At 45.0% G+C, this 18,058-nt stretch overlaps 1 protein-coding gene across 15 annotated transcripts in view; it reads right to left on the bottom strand.

Moving 5' to 3' along the window:
• NRCAM (neuronal cell adhesion molecule) overlaps nucleotides 1-18,058 on the bottom strand; it is a 268,258-nt gene that overhangs the window by 74,903 nt on the left and 175,297 nt on the right. Inside the window, exon 1 of one of the 15 annotated variants that reach the window (XM_044245787.1) lies at nucleotides 967-1,072. The exons of the other annotated variants lie outside the window; for them this stretch is intronic. The gene's annotated coding sequence lies outside the window, so the exon portion shown is untranslated. Of the gene's footprint in view, nucleotides 1-966; nucleotides 1,073-18,058 lie in introns of those variants that run through there. 15 annotated transcript variants of the gene reach the window in all.

The following is an 18,058-nucleotide window of genomic DNA, read 5'->3' as shown; positions in this document are numbered from 1 at the left end:
TTCTGAATGAAACATCCCTATTCTGTGGTTTTGCTTAAGATCCAAGAAATTTGTGTTTCCACATTACAATATATATAAAGCAATCATGTCCATTACAATTTCGAGAGGCTGATACAGAAGCTCATCTAACTATCTCTTTAAAAAAAAAAAAAGATTTTGTTTGTTTATTTGTCAGAGAGAGAACACAAGTAGGGGGGAGCAGCAGGCAGAGGGCGAAGCAGGCTCCCTGCTGAGCAGGAAGCCCTGATGCAGGACTCGATCCCAGGACCTCGAGACCATGGACTAAGCTGAAGGCAGACGCTTCACCCACTGAGCCACCCTGGCATCTCTCATCTAACTATTTCTAACCAAAATATACACCAGGCAGTCTTTCTATATGTGCAAACCATATCTCTATCATTTAACCATGTGTGCAAACCGTATCTCTATCATTTAACCAGATTTATTTAGGTCTCTCGTGAATTTTCTGTTGAAATGCGAATTCTGAATTTACACATGAGCTTCACAGAAAATGCAAATAAATGGCACTAAAACAGGTTGATGCTACATACTAAGCATATGGAGACAGAACTCCAGACTCAAACACGGAGAAAACGAATGGCTCACCTGCCTGATTTCTGTCAGCCTAGTCAAGTGCATCCCATGTACGTGTGCCTAGCTCTCTGAAGGGGTGCAGGAGAACTAAAATACTTTCTAAAAGACATACAGAAAAATTGCAATGCCTGTGAGATCTTAAGCAGCTATCCACAATTTCCAAGTCCTTAACTGATGATTTACTTTGCCTGCATGCCTTAACCAGTTATCCTCCCAACAGAGAAAACTGTTAGACAGTTTCATTAAAAAACAAGCATCCTTCCACTTGCTTTACCTTTTCAGAGTCTACAGGGACTAAGATATTGCCATTAAATCGCAGTGTTGCCTAAAGAAAGAAATTCAAATTTTTTAAAAAATTGAGAAGGTACTTACTTAAGGAGACATGAGTAAATCCTCACAACGAGAGGAGGTCATGAACTAGATGTAGTCTTTCTTCAAAAGTCGTGAGCTAACTGCACCGATAGCCACAAATCTGTCTCCAGTGTGGGTTCTGTTTGGGGAGGACAGAGAGACTGTCCTGCCCAGCCTCTGACTCCTGCCCGTGGAAAATCACCCACTCCTCGTACGTATGCCATAAGAGGTGAAAAACTCAGTGCCTAAGGACAGCATTAGGTCCCCAGCACTCAGTCAAAGTGAAAATCAAATACAGCTACAGAAAATTGAGCTCTCTTTCTGTAAGAGTGATGTGCTGTGCATATCTCACAAAGAAAAAAACCACCACTCCTAAGCTCTCAGTATTGATGTCAACGCCCTGCCCGGCTAGGAGCCCATCTGTCTGGTGGTTTGCCTCGCAAAATGCTGGTCATTCTCTCCTACCTGAGAATCATGAGTTAAAACCAAAGTGTTTATGCAATTCCATTAAATGAATGAAACCCCAATTTGAAATAGCAGCTTCAGTCAGGGCTGAAGAGTATGTTAGTGCCATACACAGCTTGAAATATTCAAAAACTACTTGCATGGACACTTTATTATTTTTATATTTTTATTTTTTAAAGATTTTATCTATCTATTTCAGAGAGAAAAAGAGAGCATGAGCATGAACGGGAGGGGCCAAGGGAGAGGGAGAGAGGGAATCTCAAGAAGACTCCCAACTGAGAGGGGGCCTAACCCAAGACTTGATCCCATGACTCTGAGATCATGACCTGAGCTGAAACCAAGGGTTAGAGGCCTAACTGTGCCACCCAGATGCCCCTGCACAGATATTTTAGAGCATGATCAAACGAGACAAATGTCAGGTCCAAGTTCAGAATATAATTCATTCTGACACTTAAAACCACGTATATTGCTAAAATGACCCCAGAGTATTGATAAACAGAAAGTCCTTTTAATATTTCCCTTCATTTAACTCCACTCAAAGCAACTCTTTGCAAATTACCTACAGAACCTCCAAAACAGAAGGGAAGGGGACATCTCTCTTCTTTGGTAACTTTTCTTCATTAGACAAGAAGTACAAGTCAAGGTTCCCTTACTTCTTTTGGCCTAAAACTCATATTAATCACAGAGCCAATGCATTATTTGCCATACATTTAAAAATAAAAACATGAAGTTTTGACAAAGGTTTCATATTAAGCCCAAAAAACATAGCTCTCCTGTTATTCACTTATGAAGTCTTGTCATTCAAAAGAAGACAAAATGTTTTTTCCTCTCAAGTAAAAGATGAAATTATTTTAATTAAGAAAATATGTCAGCTCTTTTTCAGAACTGGAAGGCCATGTACCACTCACAATTTCATTCTGGTCTGTTTGTGCTTTTCTGCGTCCCAACATGGGTGGTTCGATGCCGAATGTAACACGATCTATTCTCTAAGCCAATAAACAAATATGCTTATGCGACTGGATGCCCTTGGGCACACTTATTATTGCTCTGGTGACCCATCAGTGTCCGGCCTCACTAACTGAGTGTGACGTTATTTTGGCTATGAAAGGCGTTTTTTCAGCTGTCAACTTGGGAATGGTTACTTTATATTTTGTTAAATATTTGCCATTAGAATGATGTCCATTCTAGCCCATGCTTGCACTTCTCAACTAGATTTCGAGTCTGAGACTACGGAAAGAAGGTCAATGAGAAATGGGCAATGACTTTGCTTAATTGCAAAGTCACATTTAAATCTACACAGCTACATTACCATGAAAACACTTCAGGAAAAGTGGTCTGGGATTTTGTCTCTTCAAATAACAAGCTAAACTTTATGGAACTCCAAGGAACATGTTTCTAATTTGGCGCTAGCCCAAAGGGATGTCCCAGAGAGTTTCAACAAGGAATCTGGTAGCTAGCACCTAGAAGAGTATGTAAGGAAAGGTGGACAGTTAGCAGGTGTTTTTATCCAAATAATCAATGATAGAACACATCTTGGTCATAGTTCAAATCTTGATTCCTCAGAGCACTTTAACTGGTCATCTTCTTTGATATTCATAAAAACCTCAGAAGACAGGAAATCAGGGAATGTGCCCATTTAGTAGATGAGAAGGGTTGGGGGGGATATCCAATCACAATGGCTATTATTCACTGAGCACCGTCCAGGTACCAGGAATGGCACTGAGTTGGTTCCATGCATTCACTTATCTCATCTCACCAACCCAAAAGGTAAATCCTATTATAACTCCCAATTTACGAGATGCAGAATGGTAAAGTCACCTGCTTAAGGGCACCCACTGGTGTGTGAAGTGCCAGACCCAGAGTTCCCGTTCTGGAAAGTTCTGGAGCATCCAGCCCTCTCACATTGCCACACTCTGAAAAACCCCTAGCATTTCTCTCCCTCTCATAGGTTCTTATCTGGCACGATAGCTAATAAACAAGCAGAATCACCAGGTTTACCACTGATGTTGAAAAAAAAAAAACACATCACTAATGGATTCTGAATATCCACAGAAGATCTTCACGGTGTCGCTCAGACAGGACTTCAGGGGCCTCTTCAGGTGGCATCCCACATGACTACTGTCAGCTGGAACTGTGCCACATGCTGGCCCTGGCCTTTCAAAGGAGCTGCTAGTCAGGACCATGCAGACTAGACACACTTTAGAAAAGTTAATTATAAATTAAATGTAGGCACTCTATGCCCACTATATGCCCATACAACATTCGTAAGGTACAAAAGACCATAAATTGAACATAAGCAACCTTAGCAACCCCATTTCTCTCCGAGAGGAGTTTTACTACCAAGTTTTGCACATCCTTCTAGAGATAGTACATCCATAAGAAGTGTAGACATGTATAAAACAATATTTTAAGGATCTCTTGAATTTAGAAAAGCCTTTTATAAACCTTTATAAGTCACTGAAGTTAGAGCATCAAAAATACCAACGCCTTTTAACATGATCTAGCTTTTTGCATCACATGGAATTATTTGGATACTCGCTTTTTCACACTTTCTCTGTTTAGCACAGCCAATGACCAGAAAAGAAGTAGTAGACAATGATCTAATTGAAAGATCTAAGACAAAGGATAAATCACGCTTAATGCAAAGTCTATAGGGCTGAGACTACCAGCGACCCTGACCAAGGACGCACCTGTCCCACACTTGTGCAGCTGGTTATGTGACAACAGCCGGCATGCTCAGCCCCAGGGGTGACAGAGCTGACTGTGGACGGAAGGATGGAAGCAGTAAGCGACCAAGGGACCTGCGCTTCTTACACCGTGCTTCTGCTCCCACGTTCAAATCCAATCACAGTGAACTATGAATGGAAGGGGCACCCTTCCTCTCCAAATGCTTGCTCTGATCAGCAAGCCCTTCTGCACTGACCCCATCACCTTGACCAAGGCGAGAAGAGTCAGGGGTGGGTGTGTGACCAAGGGAGCAGCCATGTTTGAGCCTATTGAGATGACGAGGCTATTTTTTTTTTTAAAGATTTTATTTATTTATTTGACAGAGAGAGAGATCACAAGTAGGCAGAGAGGCAGGCAGAGAGAGAGAGAGGAGGAAGCAGGCTCCCTGCTGAGCAGAGAGCCCCATGCGGGACTCGATCCCAGGACCCTGAGATCATGACCTGAGCCGAAGGCAGCGGCTTAACCCACTGAGCCACCCAGGCGCCCTGAGGCTATTTTAAAGGCCCGAGGAGTGACCAACAGAGTGGTGACAGACTCGTTTCTCAGGGAGAGGGCAGATATGAGGCAGAGAGGGAGAGGGAGTCAATAATTTGGAGTGAGAACAAAGGCTGAAGACCACAGAAGCAAGGCGGCCTGAGGAGCCATGTGTCAGCAGGGGAGACGAGGTGTCAACAGCAGAAGGAAGCCAGTGCGGAGCAAGAAAATCAGTAGAAACAGGAACAGACTGTTGCCCAGTGACTGCAGCATTGTGGAACACCCGACAGGTAAGAACGAGAACCCATTCCTCCTGTACTGTGCTCACCAGGCCTCTACAACTCTTAGTATCCCAGGCAGTGGTCCAGTTCTCTGTGAGGTTGACCAGAATAGTGGTTGTGATTGAAGCGTCTTCCATCTTGTGGACTAAAACAAGCCTGCATTAGTGTGCTAGGTGGACTGTTCTGTGGGTGGCCCACAGGAGGCGCTCCTCACGGCATCCATACCCCGACGTCCCCTCTCAGGACGACTCTGGGTTTGGCCATGTCAGGTACTTTGGCCAATGGGATTCTAGCAAGAATTACACAACCACAGGTAGGGTGAGCGTTTGCACACCGGGGCTCAGGCGCTCGGAAGTTCCCTCTGGGAAGCTTGAGCTTTGCTACTGCATGATGGGAAGCCAGTGGGAGGAGGCCCTAGGGAGATGAAAAACCATCCTGGACTTGCTGGGCCCAACCGAGCTCCCAGATAAAAGCTGCTGAGCAAGTGACTTCTTAAACCACACGTAGCAGAAGAAACATCTGAGAACAGAGAATCAGATGTTAACCACCTGAAGGGTAACAAACCCTCGGAACTATAAAAACCAATAAATTGTTGCTTCAAGTGGCAAAATTTGGGGGCGATTTGTTACATAGCCATAGATATCTGGAACAATCAATAGGGTAAACTGAGACAGGCTGTTTCTTGTAACCAGAGAGGCCTTCATATCCACATTTAAGGGAACTGATGATTCCATTGCACACGTCCCCTTATGAGATTACGGCTGGAACCACAGGAATTCTAAATGAATAGTTTGGTGATGTAGGCTTTTCCTCTAAAATGATCTGTCGTTCTCTCTTTTCCTGGATATGTTTACTTGTATGCATAATGGTACAGCCAAAAGGCCCATTTCTCATGCCGCACTTATACTGAAGATGGTTACCACTGACATCAAACGAATTTCTTTAAACTACAGTAATGGTGGATTATGCCTAATTTAGGGTCTTCGACAATATATCCATTGATTTCTAACACAGAAAACCTTTTTGGTTTGGAGCTAGCAAACAGGGTGAGAGGGAGTCCATGTTCTTAGTCTATCCCTCCTACCTTCCCATCTTCATGAATCAGACTAGAACTCTGAGCTCAGTCGTGGGTTCAGCTTGGATCCACTCACTCTCCTAGCAAACAGGGAACATGAAGAAGCGGGAGGAGAAAAAGGGAAGCCAAGACAAGTCTGCGCCTCCATTGCAAGGTTCTCCTCCCGGGTGGCTACCTTCAGATTAGGAAAGAGAAAGTTCCAATTTTAAAAAATTGAAAATAGAGAACCGTTCTAAAGGTGAAGCCTGAGAAACAGAAATTTCATTCTGAACACAGGTCTCGACAGTAATCTATTTGGCAACATTCGTCAAGCTGCTGAAACACGCCCCAGCTCTATTTACCTTCTTGTAAACTGAGGTTTTCTACAAATATCACTGAGAAGACGTAAGGATCAGAAATGGTTTATTAAAACCTTCAGCATAAAAGGCCTTATGGGATATTCGTATTCTAAATGGGCTATGTCTTATCCATTTGTCAAGTACATAGCACATGGCAAAATGGCAGCCGTTGAATGGTAGATAATAACATTTTGGATGCCTGGCAGGCTACCTGCTTAAGAAAAAAGTCACATTTCAAAGACAAGAAGCCAGGATTTATAAAACGTATTCTTTTTTCCTTTTAAGATTTTATTTATTTATTTGACAGAGATCACAAGTAGGCAGAGAGGCAGGCACAGAGAGAAGGGGAAGCAGGCTCCCCACTGAGCAGAGAGCCCGATGCGGGGACTCCATCCCAGGACCCTGAGATCATGATCTGAGCCGAAGGCAGAGGCTTAACCCTAACCCAGGCGCCCCCTATAAAACGATATTCTTTTTTTTTTAAAGATTTTATTTAAGAGCAGCCAACAGAACCAGAATCAGAGAGAGAGAGGGGGAGAGAGCGAGCACAGGCAGACAGAACGGCAGGCAGAGGCAGAGGGAGAAGCAGGCTCCCTGCGGAGCAAGGAGCCCGATGTGGGACTTGATCCCAGGACGCTGGGATCATGACTTGAGCCGAAGGCAGCTGCTTAACCAACTGAGCCACCCAGGCATCCCATAAAACGATATTCTTGTTAAATGGTAAGAACCACTCCAAGTGGAGATGCAAGGCATGGTTCAAAAATCTCAGTGTGTGCTCCCCTTCTCTCGGTCCTGGAGGTGAGTCTGGGAGAAGAATGGGAAAGAGATTAGCCTGACTTCAGGGAGTAACTAACCCAGAGGTCTCAGTCCTTGGCACAGTACAGTTTATCCTTCACTCGTGTTAATGTCCAGGGCGGCCTGCAGGGGCTTCTGCTCCGCCATGTTGTGATGTCATCTCAGCAGGTGACTTCCACAGTCCCCGTATTCTCCTGCTCTAAACTGCTTCCATTCAGAGGTGACACACACATGTCTCTTGCTCATTAACCCATTAACCAGAAGTAGTCAACGACTCCCAGGAAGCCTCATGAGCAGTACGAGCTCTGCCGCTAGAGCAGGCGTGAGTCACAGCCGATCTGAAGGTGCACAGCAGATCTGGGAGGACTTTCAAAAGCGACATTCTATGGGAGGGCCGTCTTATTGTTTCATATCCGGGACGAGCCAGGGTGCAGGAGGCTGGTGGTGAGCAAGGCCCACCACCAGTGTGGGTGCTGGAGGCCCACAGCTGCCGCCTCTGCTTTCCTCCTCACTGCATTTCTGAGTCACTCTTTTCTATAGCGTGGGCCTTCCCCAAACATGAGCCCGGGTATGGGGGTGAGGAAGCAGAAGGCCCAGATTTATTGAATCCGAGGGACATCAACTCCTGCCATGTCACAGATGTCACAGATGTGACAATCATCTACACAGGAAATATTTAAAATGTATTTTGCTAAGGTATCCAGGCTCTGTATAATCACAATAGGACCATGAAAATGACAAATGGAGACGACGTGACATGAAGAATTGTGTTCTCCACTTGTTATCAGTTCCGGGTAAGGTATATTATCATAAACTAAATAGCTGGGAATCCTTCATTCCAGCTGGAGGCAATTTCATGTAAAGAACAAATCTCAGTTACTTGCTGATATGCATTTTGCACTACAAAGGATTTACCAGCAAAACAGGGGAGTCACTCATGAAATATTTAACTCCTGGTGCATTTAATTTTCTGCAAAGACGCCATGTAGAAATCTGCATTTATATACAAAAAATAAATCAGTAAGTGACCATTTGCTGCCGAACGAATATGTCAGATTTATTCCAAAGAGCATCCTTGTCCTGTGCATTTAGACTATAATTCAGTTTCCAGGAAGTAAAAAGTTGGATCCTCAGGAATCCGTATTCTGTACTAAGCACACAGAAGCAAGAATATTGGAGACAACTTTCTCGGTGACCTGAGATTTAAGCAACCCATCGATCAAAGGTTTAGAATACTCTGCTAAAAGACACTGACTTCTCAGGAACCACTTACTCTATGAGAAGGTCACATTCTATTTCTACTAATATTTGTTCTTTTGTTTGTTTATTTTTTTAAATGGGCTCCCCAGAAAGAATATATTCTGCTGCGATGGGGCAAAAGAAATGGCAAATCAAAGAGCTGATCAGGAACGCCAGCAAGAGGAGAGTATTTCTGGTGAAAGTGTCCAGCTGCCTGGAAAAAGTCAGGACAGAAAAGCCTCTATTTTTTGTTTTGTTTTGTTTTTAGCATTTTGTATTTATTCATTTGAGAGAGGGGGGTGGGACGAGCACTGAGGAGGGACAGAGGGAGAGCGACAGAGAAGCAGACTCCCTGCTGAGCAGGGCTGGAGCTCTGACCAGATCATGATCTGAGCTGAAGGCAGATGCTTAACTGTCTGGGCCACCCAGGCGCCCCAAGCCTCTGTTTTTTTTTTCGTTTTTGTTTTTGTTTCTTTTTTACAAAGGGTTGATAAGAACATTATACCTAGAATTACTTCCTCTTTGTATCTCTTCAGTTGCATTTTCATGGAAAAATGTTTGCGGGTAATCTGAGCATTTATTTCCTAAAGAGAAACACCTGTGCCTGCCTTTCTGGAAAGAGAACTGGAAAATGAGAAGGCAAGGTGAGACAGGAGGACAAAGGCACAGCCACGAAAGAAGAAATGCCATAGATGTCAGAAATTTCTGAGTTACATTATTATTATCACGTTCGGGGGTGGGGGTTGAAATTATGGCAATTAACAAGAAACTGGGCAGAAAAGTATCTGTGAAAAATAAAAATTTTAAGCCTATGAAAAGAATCACAAAGATTTCCAGGAAAACATCTGTAGGGGCTCATGCTTACATCTCTAAGGTCTCCTCCAGCCCTGTATTTTCGGATATGAGCACTGCACCTGCTTTAATGTAAATGGAGCCAAGTAAAGCAGCCACCAACAGGACAGTCACTGAGCTGCCATAGCAGAAAAATAAAACCAAGATCAGAAATTGGAAAGAAGAGAGCTAAGCATCAGATTTTGCAAGGCTGCTGGTTATTACATCTGATGAGGCTCAGCAAGGTAGAGATGGAGACACGAGTATCAGCACATGTTAACTATCTCAACAACGGGCAGAATGATGTGGGCAAGAGAGGCAAGTCTGTGCCCAGCCCCTGCTCAGAGAAGTGGAGGAGTGAGGCTCCCAACTGTGGCTGAGTCGTGGTACCATTTGCTGCATCTCTGTGTCCAATGGATGATTCCAGGTACCATTTGCTGCATCTCTGTGTCCAATGGATGGCACTTGAGCAAAAGGAGAGGCAACATCTGTGGAGAAGAGGATTCAAAAGTCTGGAAGAGCAGCCAACAGAACCTAGAAGTGAAAAGGGTGGTGGAAGAACAAAGCCAGCAGAAAGGCAAGAGGCAGCAGACCAAGGGAGACCACTAAGAACGTCTGAGACCAAGGAATGTATGTGAGACAGAACCCAAACACAGTCCCAGAGCTGAAAAGGACAACTGCATATGGCTTCAACAGGGTATTTGGTGTGAGTGCAGGGATTGCTCAGGCACGGGTGGAAAGGAAGCCCTGAAGGTCCTCTTTCTCCCTCCTGGTCAGCTGGCTCAGGATTCAACCAGTAAACATTTGACACCAAAAGCAAAGGCAACAAAAGCCAAAATAAACAAGTGGGACTATGTCAAACTAGAAAGCTTCTGTATAGCAAAGGAAACCATCAATGAAATAAAAAGGCAAACCACTGAAAGGGAAAAAAACATTTGCATATCATATATTTTACAAGGGATTAGTATCCAGAGTAAATAAAGAGCTCACACAACTTAAGAGAAAATAAACAACTTGATTAAAAGAACAAAACCAAAAACTCACAGAAGACCTGAATACACATTTTTCTAAAGACCTAAAGGTGGCCAACAAACACATGAAGAGATGCTCAGTATCACTAATCATCAAGGAAATGTGAAAGAAAACCACAGTAAGACATCACCTCACAACTGTCAGAATGAATCCTATCAAAAAGACAAGAAATAAGTGTTGTGAAGATAAGGAGTACACTGTTGGTAGAACGTAAACTGATGCAGCCATTTACTTTAAAAAGGGGGGGTGGCACCTGGCTGGCTCATAGGAAGAGCATGCTACTCATGGTCTCAGAGTCATGAGTTCAAACCCCACATTGGGAGTAGAGATTACCTCAAAACAAACACACACACACGTATAAATAGGTGCAGCCAAGATGTGATTTTTTACACATACACACACATACACAGCCACACAATGGAATACAATTCAGCCATTCACAAATGAAATCTTGCCACTTGTGACAACATGGATGGACTTGGAGGGCATAATGCTAAGTGAAATAAGTCAGACAGAGAAAGACAAATACCATATGATCTCATTATATGTGGACTCTAAGCAAAGCAAAACCAAACAAACAAGCTCCTAAGTACAGAGAGTAGAGTTGTCAGAGGCAGGGGGTGCTGGGTCAGGCAAAATGGGTGAAGGGAGTTAACAGGTACATACTTCCAGTTATAAAATAAATCAGTCGTGGGATGTAACGTCCAACATGACGACTGCAGTTAATAATGCCGTATTGCCTATTTGACATTCGCTAAGAGACTCAATTTTAAAAGTTCTCATCACAAGACACCTATCTTTTTTTTTTTTTTTAAAGATTTATTTATTTGTTTGACTGAGAGAGATCACAAGTAGACAGAGAGGCAGGCAGAGAGAGAGAAACAGGCTCCCCGCTGAGCAGAGAGCCCAATGTGGGACTCAATCCCAGGACCCTGAGATCATGACCTGAGCCGAAGGCAGCAGCTTAACCCACTGAGCCACCCAGGCGCCCCAAGACACCTATCTTATAACCACGTATGGTGACAAATGTTATCTAGACTTACAGTGCCATCACTTCACAATATATACAAATACCAAACCATGTTGTACACCTGAAACTAATATAATGCTGTATGTCAATTAAAAACACCACCATCTTCTCATGCACAGAGTAAAAAAAAAAAAACCAAAAAAACAAGTGCACAGAATTTTAGAGGATTCAATTAAATTTAACTCAATAATCTGAGAATCAATTATGTACAGATCAATGGCTGCCTGGGGGTTGCAAGAGGAGGGGGTGCAAAACAGCAGGAGGACTGTTTTGAGGACAGTGCTCAGCAGAATGGATGATAGAAGGCGCATGAAGCCAAGTTATAATTATTTTAAGTGACAATGATACACCTGGCCCCCTGAGCCCATCATTACCACAACCACCAAACCGAAAAACTAACAGACTGCCAGGCCCTAGCTGCGGCATCTGGATGAATCTTGGTCATTTTTAAAGAAATGAAAGTCAATAGTTTTCTACCCTTGATGTAAAATAAGAGAATGGCTTTTTGACCTTAATTAAGTAGATTTCTTAAATATCATACTAAAAATATGATCCAGGAGAGAAACAAATAACAAATTGGACATCCTCAAAATTAAAAACATTTGGTCTTCAAAAGACAGCAGTAAGAAAATGCAAAGACAGCCCACAGACTTGGAGAAAAATACTTACAATCACACATCTAATAAAGGACTTGCATCTACAACATATAGAAAGCTCTTACAACTAAAAAATAAGAAGACAATTTAATCTTTAAATATGGGCAAAAGATATGGATACTTTCCCAAAGATACACACATGCCCAATAAACATGTGAAAAGATGTCCGATACAATTTATCATTAGGGAAATGAAAATTACAAACAAGATACCACCACGTACCCACCTTAAAAGCTATATTAAAAAAGGCTGATCATATCAAGTGTCAGTGAAGACGGGGAGTGACTGAAATTTTTGTACATTGCTATGGGAATGTGCAACGGTATTGCCACTTTGGAAAAAAAGTTTGGCAATTTCTTAAAAGATAAATGCATACTTGAGATGCCTGGGTGGCTCAGTTGGTTAAATGTCTGCCTTTGGCTCAGGTAGTGATCCCAGGGTCCTGGAATGGAGTCCCACATCTGGCTCTGTGCTCAGTGGGGAATCTGCTGCTTCCCCTGCTTGTGTTCACTCGCTCTTTCTCTCTGTCTCTGACAAATAATAAATAAAATCATTAAAAAAATGCACACTTAATCACCAACCCAGCAATTCTATCTCAAGGTATTCACCTAAGACTAATGAAATATAACTACAAAAAATACTTGCATGCAAAGGTACACAGCAGCCTTTCCTATGATAATCAGCAATCGGAAACAACCCAGGACTGGTGAAAAGATAAACACAATGAGGTGTATTTACATAACAGAGAACTCAGTAATAACAAATAATGTGCAGTTGATAGATGCATCCACAGGGGTAAAACCTGAAAATCATGCTACAAGAAAGAAAGAAGCCAGACACACAAAAAAGTCTATATACAATTCCATTTCTGTGAACTCTCCAGAAGGGTAAAATGATAGAATCAGAAAACAGATGGGGGGCTGCCTGAGGCCATGGGGTGGGGGTGAGGCGGGGTAGGAAGAAATCTGGGGGGAGGTGGTGGTAGTATTCTAAACTAGGCTGGAGTGCAGTTCGCACAACTGTATTAATTTACTACAACTCACCCAACTACCCTTGAAATGAGTAAATTTTGTGGGATGTAAACAGTATCTCAAAAAAGCTATAAAAAGAGAAAAAGAACGCGGACATCTGTTTTCCAAATAAAGACCCATTCCAGGGGTCTATTCTCCCCTGGCATGTGCTCTCACAGATAATTCTCCCGCTAGTCCCTGTACGAGTAAAATACATCTGCTTGTGAATAAACAAAACTGAACAAGACTGAGAGGAACGACAAACAATATATTGGTTTATGAGGCTAACTGAATTATTGAAGGGGTGATTTCAAGAGGAGGAATGTAGACAGAAATGTAGAGGGGACTATCCTGACTGAATCAGACAAGACCTGAGGGAAGAAGCTACACTGGTCATTTTGATGAAAACGGTATTTCTTTCTTCCTTTCCTTTTTGGTTTATTATTTATTTATTTATTTATTCATTCATTCATTTTATTTATTTTACTAGACAGAGAGAGAGACACAGCGAGAGAGTGGAAGAGGGAGAAGCAGGCTTCCCACTGAGCAGAGAGCCCGATGCGGGGCTCCATCCCAGGACCCTGGGATGATGACCTGAGCCAAAGGCAGATGCTTAAGGACTGAGCCACCCAGGCGCCCCGAAAATGGTATTTCTATCACCATCCGTAAATCAGTTTCCTTAACAAGAGCTCGGGACAACTTCCAGCATTTCTCAGAACTGTGTTTAGGATATAAGACCCGCTTGTACATAACTTCGATTTCACATCAGAATTACTTTGGTCTCACGTGCACTTCCAGCTCCCGGGAGGCCGAGAGAGGTCTTGTCGGGAGTCTCGGATGAAGGCGCGGTCCGCCTTCTTCACGCGCCGCCCTCCCTCCTCCTCCTCGTCTCCATGTGGCTCAGCCTAACGGAGGCTCACCAACACTTTTTTTTTTTTTTTTTAACCAACACTTTTAAATGTCAGTGACATTTATTTCTATCTCACTGAGCAAAAATAAGGCACCAACAGCAAGAGATTAAAAAAATAGAACTGCTCAAATGCAGACTCAATCTCCAAGAAATCCATTTCCTCACCCGGAGGAGGAGGAGGAGGAGCCCCGGGCCTCTGGCTGCCGGAGAAGCAGGAGGTGGTCTGTGTGCCGGATGGGAACTCTTCCAAGAGGTTCTCTCTACCAATTAGCACCCTCCGTTCCAGGGCTGAAAATGCTCGCGGCGGTCCTCTGGCCAAGAGCCGGCTGCAACAGCCTTAATCCCCTCTGCTCTCCACGTTCTCTCTGCCTGCAGCTCTCAGTCTCAATTATTCCTGCTCTCTCTACCTACCCTCCCCCACCCCCCAAGAACTCCCTTATTGTTACTTCCCTCTCTTTCTGGCCTAGGTCCCACGGGTCACCCTTCCCTTCATTTTCCTGGTCTGTCCTCTCAACGCCTTTCCCCAGGAACAAGCCCGACGCAGCAGTCTTGCCTACACTGACATGAAGCAGGATTCCCTGGGTTGTGCTAAGTTGGGTAAAGGGACAAAGTAGAGGCAGCCCCTGGTTCAAATCCCGACTGTGCCGCTTAGAAGCTGTGTTGCCCTGGTTAGGTTCTTAACCTAACCAGGGCAACACAGCTTCTAAGCGGCACAGTCGGGATTTGAACCAGGGGCCTTAGTCACTGCACCTGGGGCGAATTCACCTAGCTCCGGGGCTGTCGAGGAGACCGGTGAGATACGCAGGTAACCTGCCAGGACCTTCCTTAGTGCAGCCTTCATAGATGGTGACTGTCACACACAGCCTCTGCATACATTTCTAGCCTCTTTCTGTGTCACTTGCTCTACCACAAGCCTAATGAACAGACACACTGATCTCCACACCTCTGCTGTTGTGCGCCCTGGACCCTTTGTCACCGTCCTCATAGCCTGGACGGCGCCTCCTCGTTCCCGGAGACTCGGCTCGTGGGTTCTCTAGGACTGCGCCGTCTGAAACATTAGCCACTAGCCACATATGGTTATTTAGATTGAAATCAAGTAGAACGAGCTATAATTAAAAATCCAGTCCCCCAGTCACGCTAACCACATGCCGAGTGCCCAACAGCCACATGTGGCTGGCCGTGGCAGCGGGACAGACTGCTCTCCTCACCACAGCAAGTGCGGCCGGACGCGGCGGCTCTGGGGGAAAGCAGCTTGGCCAGCCCACATGTGAAAGCTCTCGTCGCTTCATGGGTTGGTGTGGAGTCTTTGTTTTCCTCCAAGAACCGTGAATTTTCTGAAGTACCAACCCCAATCCATAATAGCACGCTAAATGAATTACTGAGGGATGACAAAGCCTTAAAATAAAATTTTCTGGAGGCCCCGGACCCATGAGGAAGGAGCCCCTGATACCGTTTCAGGAGTTGGTCCTGAATGGTTTTTGCCTTGTTTTGCCTCCTCTTCCATGTCTCAATCCACGCTAATCCTTCTTAATTCGGTTCCCGGCCTTCTTGACGTGACCTGTTTCCTCCTCTCAGATGTGCCCCTTCCCACACTGACGGCTGTCTCCTGCTCATGGGGCTCTGTCCCTGGCTTCCCTCCCCTGTCTCTTCACTGTGCCCTTTTGTGGGACTGATTTGCTTCCAGCCCCTCTTGGTACCCACCCCCCAATGCTCAGCTCTGCAAGTCCAGCTCTAGACCACGGGGGCCGGGATTTCTTGGCCTCCAAGAATGGGTATGAAGCCTTATGGCTTCTGGGAAAATAGCAGACGCGGGCTAAGTCACCGAATATAAAATATCTTCCTATCTATAGTGTCTTCAGCAGTTCCTAGTACAGCAGGGAGCTTACGAAAATCTTTGTTGAAAGAATGAATGAGCCATTATTTTATCCTGAAATACAATCACAGGAAGGCATGAGGTATAAGGGGAATGAGGCTGAGGAGGACAAGAGCCAACATGGACAAGACCGTTTTGCGGCGGGGTGTGAGCCTTCGACCCACAGACCTCTCCTCCAAGAAGCTGGATGAACCAGCTCAGAACCAGGCCTGGGACGGAGCCGGGAAGGCAGAAAGAATGTATCACAGGGGTTTGAAGTGGCGGGGCAGGTGGGAAGTTGGGGTACCAGGTGGTGGATATTATAGAGGGCACGGCTTGCATGGAGCACTGGGTGTGGTAAAAAAATAATGAATACTGTTTTTCTGAAAATAAATAAATTGGAAAAAAAAACTTTAAAAAGGAAAATTAAAAAAAAAAAAAAAAAAAAAGAATGTATCGCAGGCTCCACTCGGTCGAAGGCTCACCTCCTGCGTTTGCGGGTTGTACCTTCCAAAGCATGGGCACCTCGTGGGTCCCGCAGTGGTGTCCACACAGGAGCCTGGCTGGGAGCTGGTCAGAGCCCATGGGGACCCAGAGCAGGACACCAGGAAGCTGACAGGCTCTGAAGCGGAACCTAAAAGGCGTCTGGCACAACGGATGGAAGTTACACTTTCAAATCATAGAAGCCTAGACACAGCCATCATCATGGTGCGTCCTGGACCCCAGAGGGTGACAGGAGGGAAAGATTTACAGAGTGGGGTGCTCTCGCGACTCGAGTCCTGCCTAGCATCTACGAACACGGTAAGCAGCACTAAAAACTGCCCAGAGGACAGCCTGGGGGCACCTGAGCCATCTGGGCGGGGGTCCTGGGTCCCAGGAGGTGGAATGTGGTGCAGGGGGAGTGAGTGTGGGGATGTCAGCAGGGACTGTGGGCAGAGAAGGGCTAAGAAAACATGACCCACCTCAACATTCTGTCCGAAGCCGAGTCTCCTTTGAAAGACTCCGCACTTCTCCCGGGCTCCAAATCTCAAGCTAATGAAGAGATGCAGGCAGCCCTTCCGGAGTTTCATCCTTCATAAGATCTCCTAAGTCATCACAAAAACTACCACAGACCTCGCAGTGGTCTCGGTACTAAGGATCGGTAAACTTGACTCTTCACCAGACATTCCTCAGAGCCCAAGGTCAGGGTATATCACAACCCACATTAGGTCTGTTTTTCTCGAAGGAGACACCAGCAGTAGCTCTGTTTTGCTCTCCACCTTGTCTACCGCTGGCAGATGTCTTCTGGAGAAAAACGCTCTTATTGTGATTTGCTGTGTCCATTCAGATTTAATTAACTCAGACAGTTTCAGCAAGTTTTTTGTTCCTCTTCAAGAACCATATACTGGAAGGCCAAAGACACTCCAAGACATTATTTCATCACTTTCTTTCTAGACCGAAGGGCACGAAAGGCCTTCCTGTAGGAGCCGGCGTATTCACCCGTCTCCTGACCCACGCCCAAACCCTCTCAGCTGCTCCTCAGTTTTCAGCCCCAGCTGCTCGGGTCCTGTTCCCCGCAGACTGGGAGCAGCTCTGTGCAGGTGCACCTGGATGTGGTCTCAACTTGCCCTTCAAAAGGGATCCCTTGCTTCCTGCCCGGACATCTCAGATCTCTGGTTCAACTGTCCCAGGAATCCACTGTGCACTCGGACATGCACAACCCAGCAGGGCTCGGGAGTTAGTGTTATGGGGTCACTCTTGACCAACGGGAATCTGGAACCAGTGAATAAATACCTCCCCATGTCACCCGGGGCAGACGGTTCTGAGATGCACTTTGTAAACTCCCTCAAAGGTTCCAGGGGAATCAAAGAGACGATGCCATGATGCATTCTTGTGTTGACTTTTCCTCTTTCTCCATGTCACTCTCCCGTCCTGCCTTCTGCTCCCTGAGATGACATTTCTATACAAACTACCTCTGCACAAGTTTTGGCGTCTGGCTCAGATTTTGGAGGAACCTACGTGAAGACCACTGGGTGCAGCCTTAGATTGGATTTGCAAAGTCTCACACACAGGATTTGTGCTCCAGGAACGCAACACTCACGACTGGACCCTTGGTCTACACATCACCCCTACATCAGGACCCCTCAAGTGCAGTAATTTGTGTCTTCTTCCCAAAGCCAACAGCAGAAACAGGCACAGCTGTGGCCTTGACACTTGTGTGCCCAGACTTGCTGGGATTTCCTTATTTACTCTCTTTACACAAAGCTATATCTGGCTTTCCATCACGTCAGGGAGCACAAGATGTCCTCTCAGTCGTAGTTCCTGACCCTCTCAGTGTAGAGTCTTTTTGCTTCACTGCCTAGAATTTTCTCCTCTTTTCTTCTTCTTCACATTCTTTCACCATGAAGCTTCCTGCCTT

The sequence above is a fragment of the Neovison vison genome, chromosome 4 (assembly GCF_020171115.1).
Source record: "Neovison vison isolate M4711 chromosome 4, ASM_NN_V1, whole genome shotgun sequence".
NCBI lineage: Eukaryota > Metazoa > Chordata > Mammalia > Carnivora > Mustelidae > Neogale > Neogale vison.
This window is presented reverse-complemented; position numbering and strand designations above follow the sequence as displayed.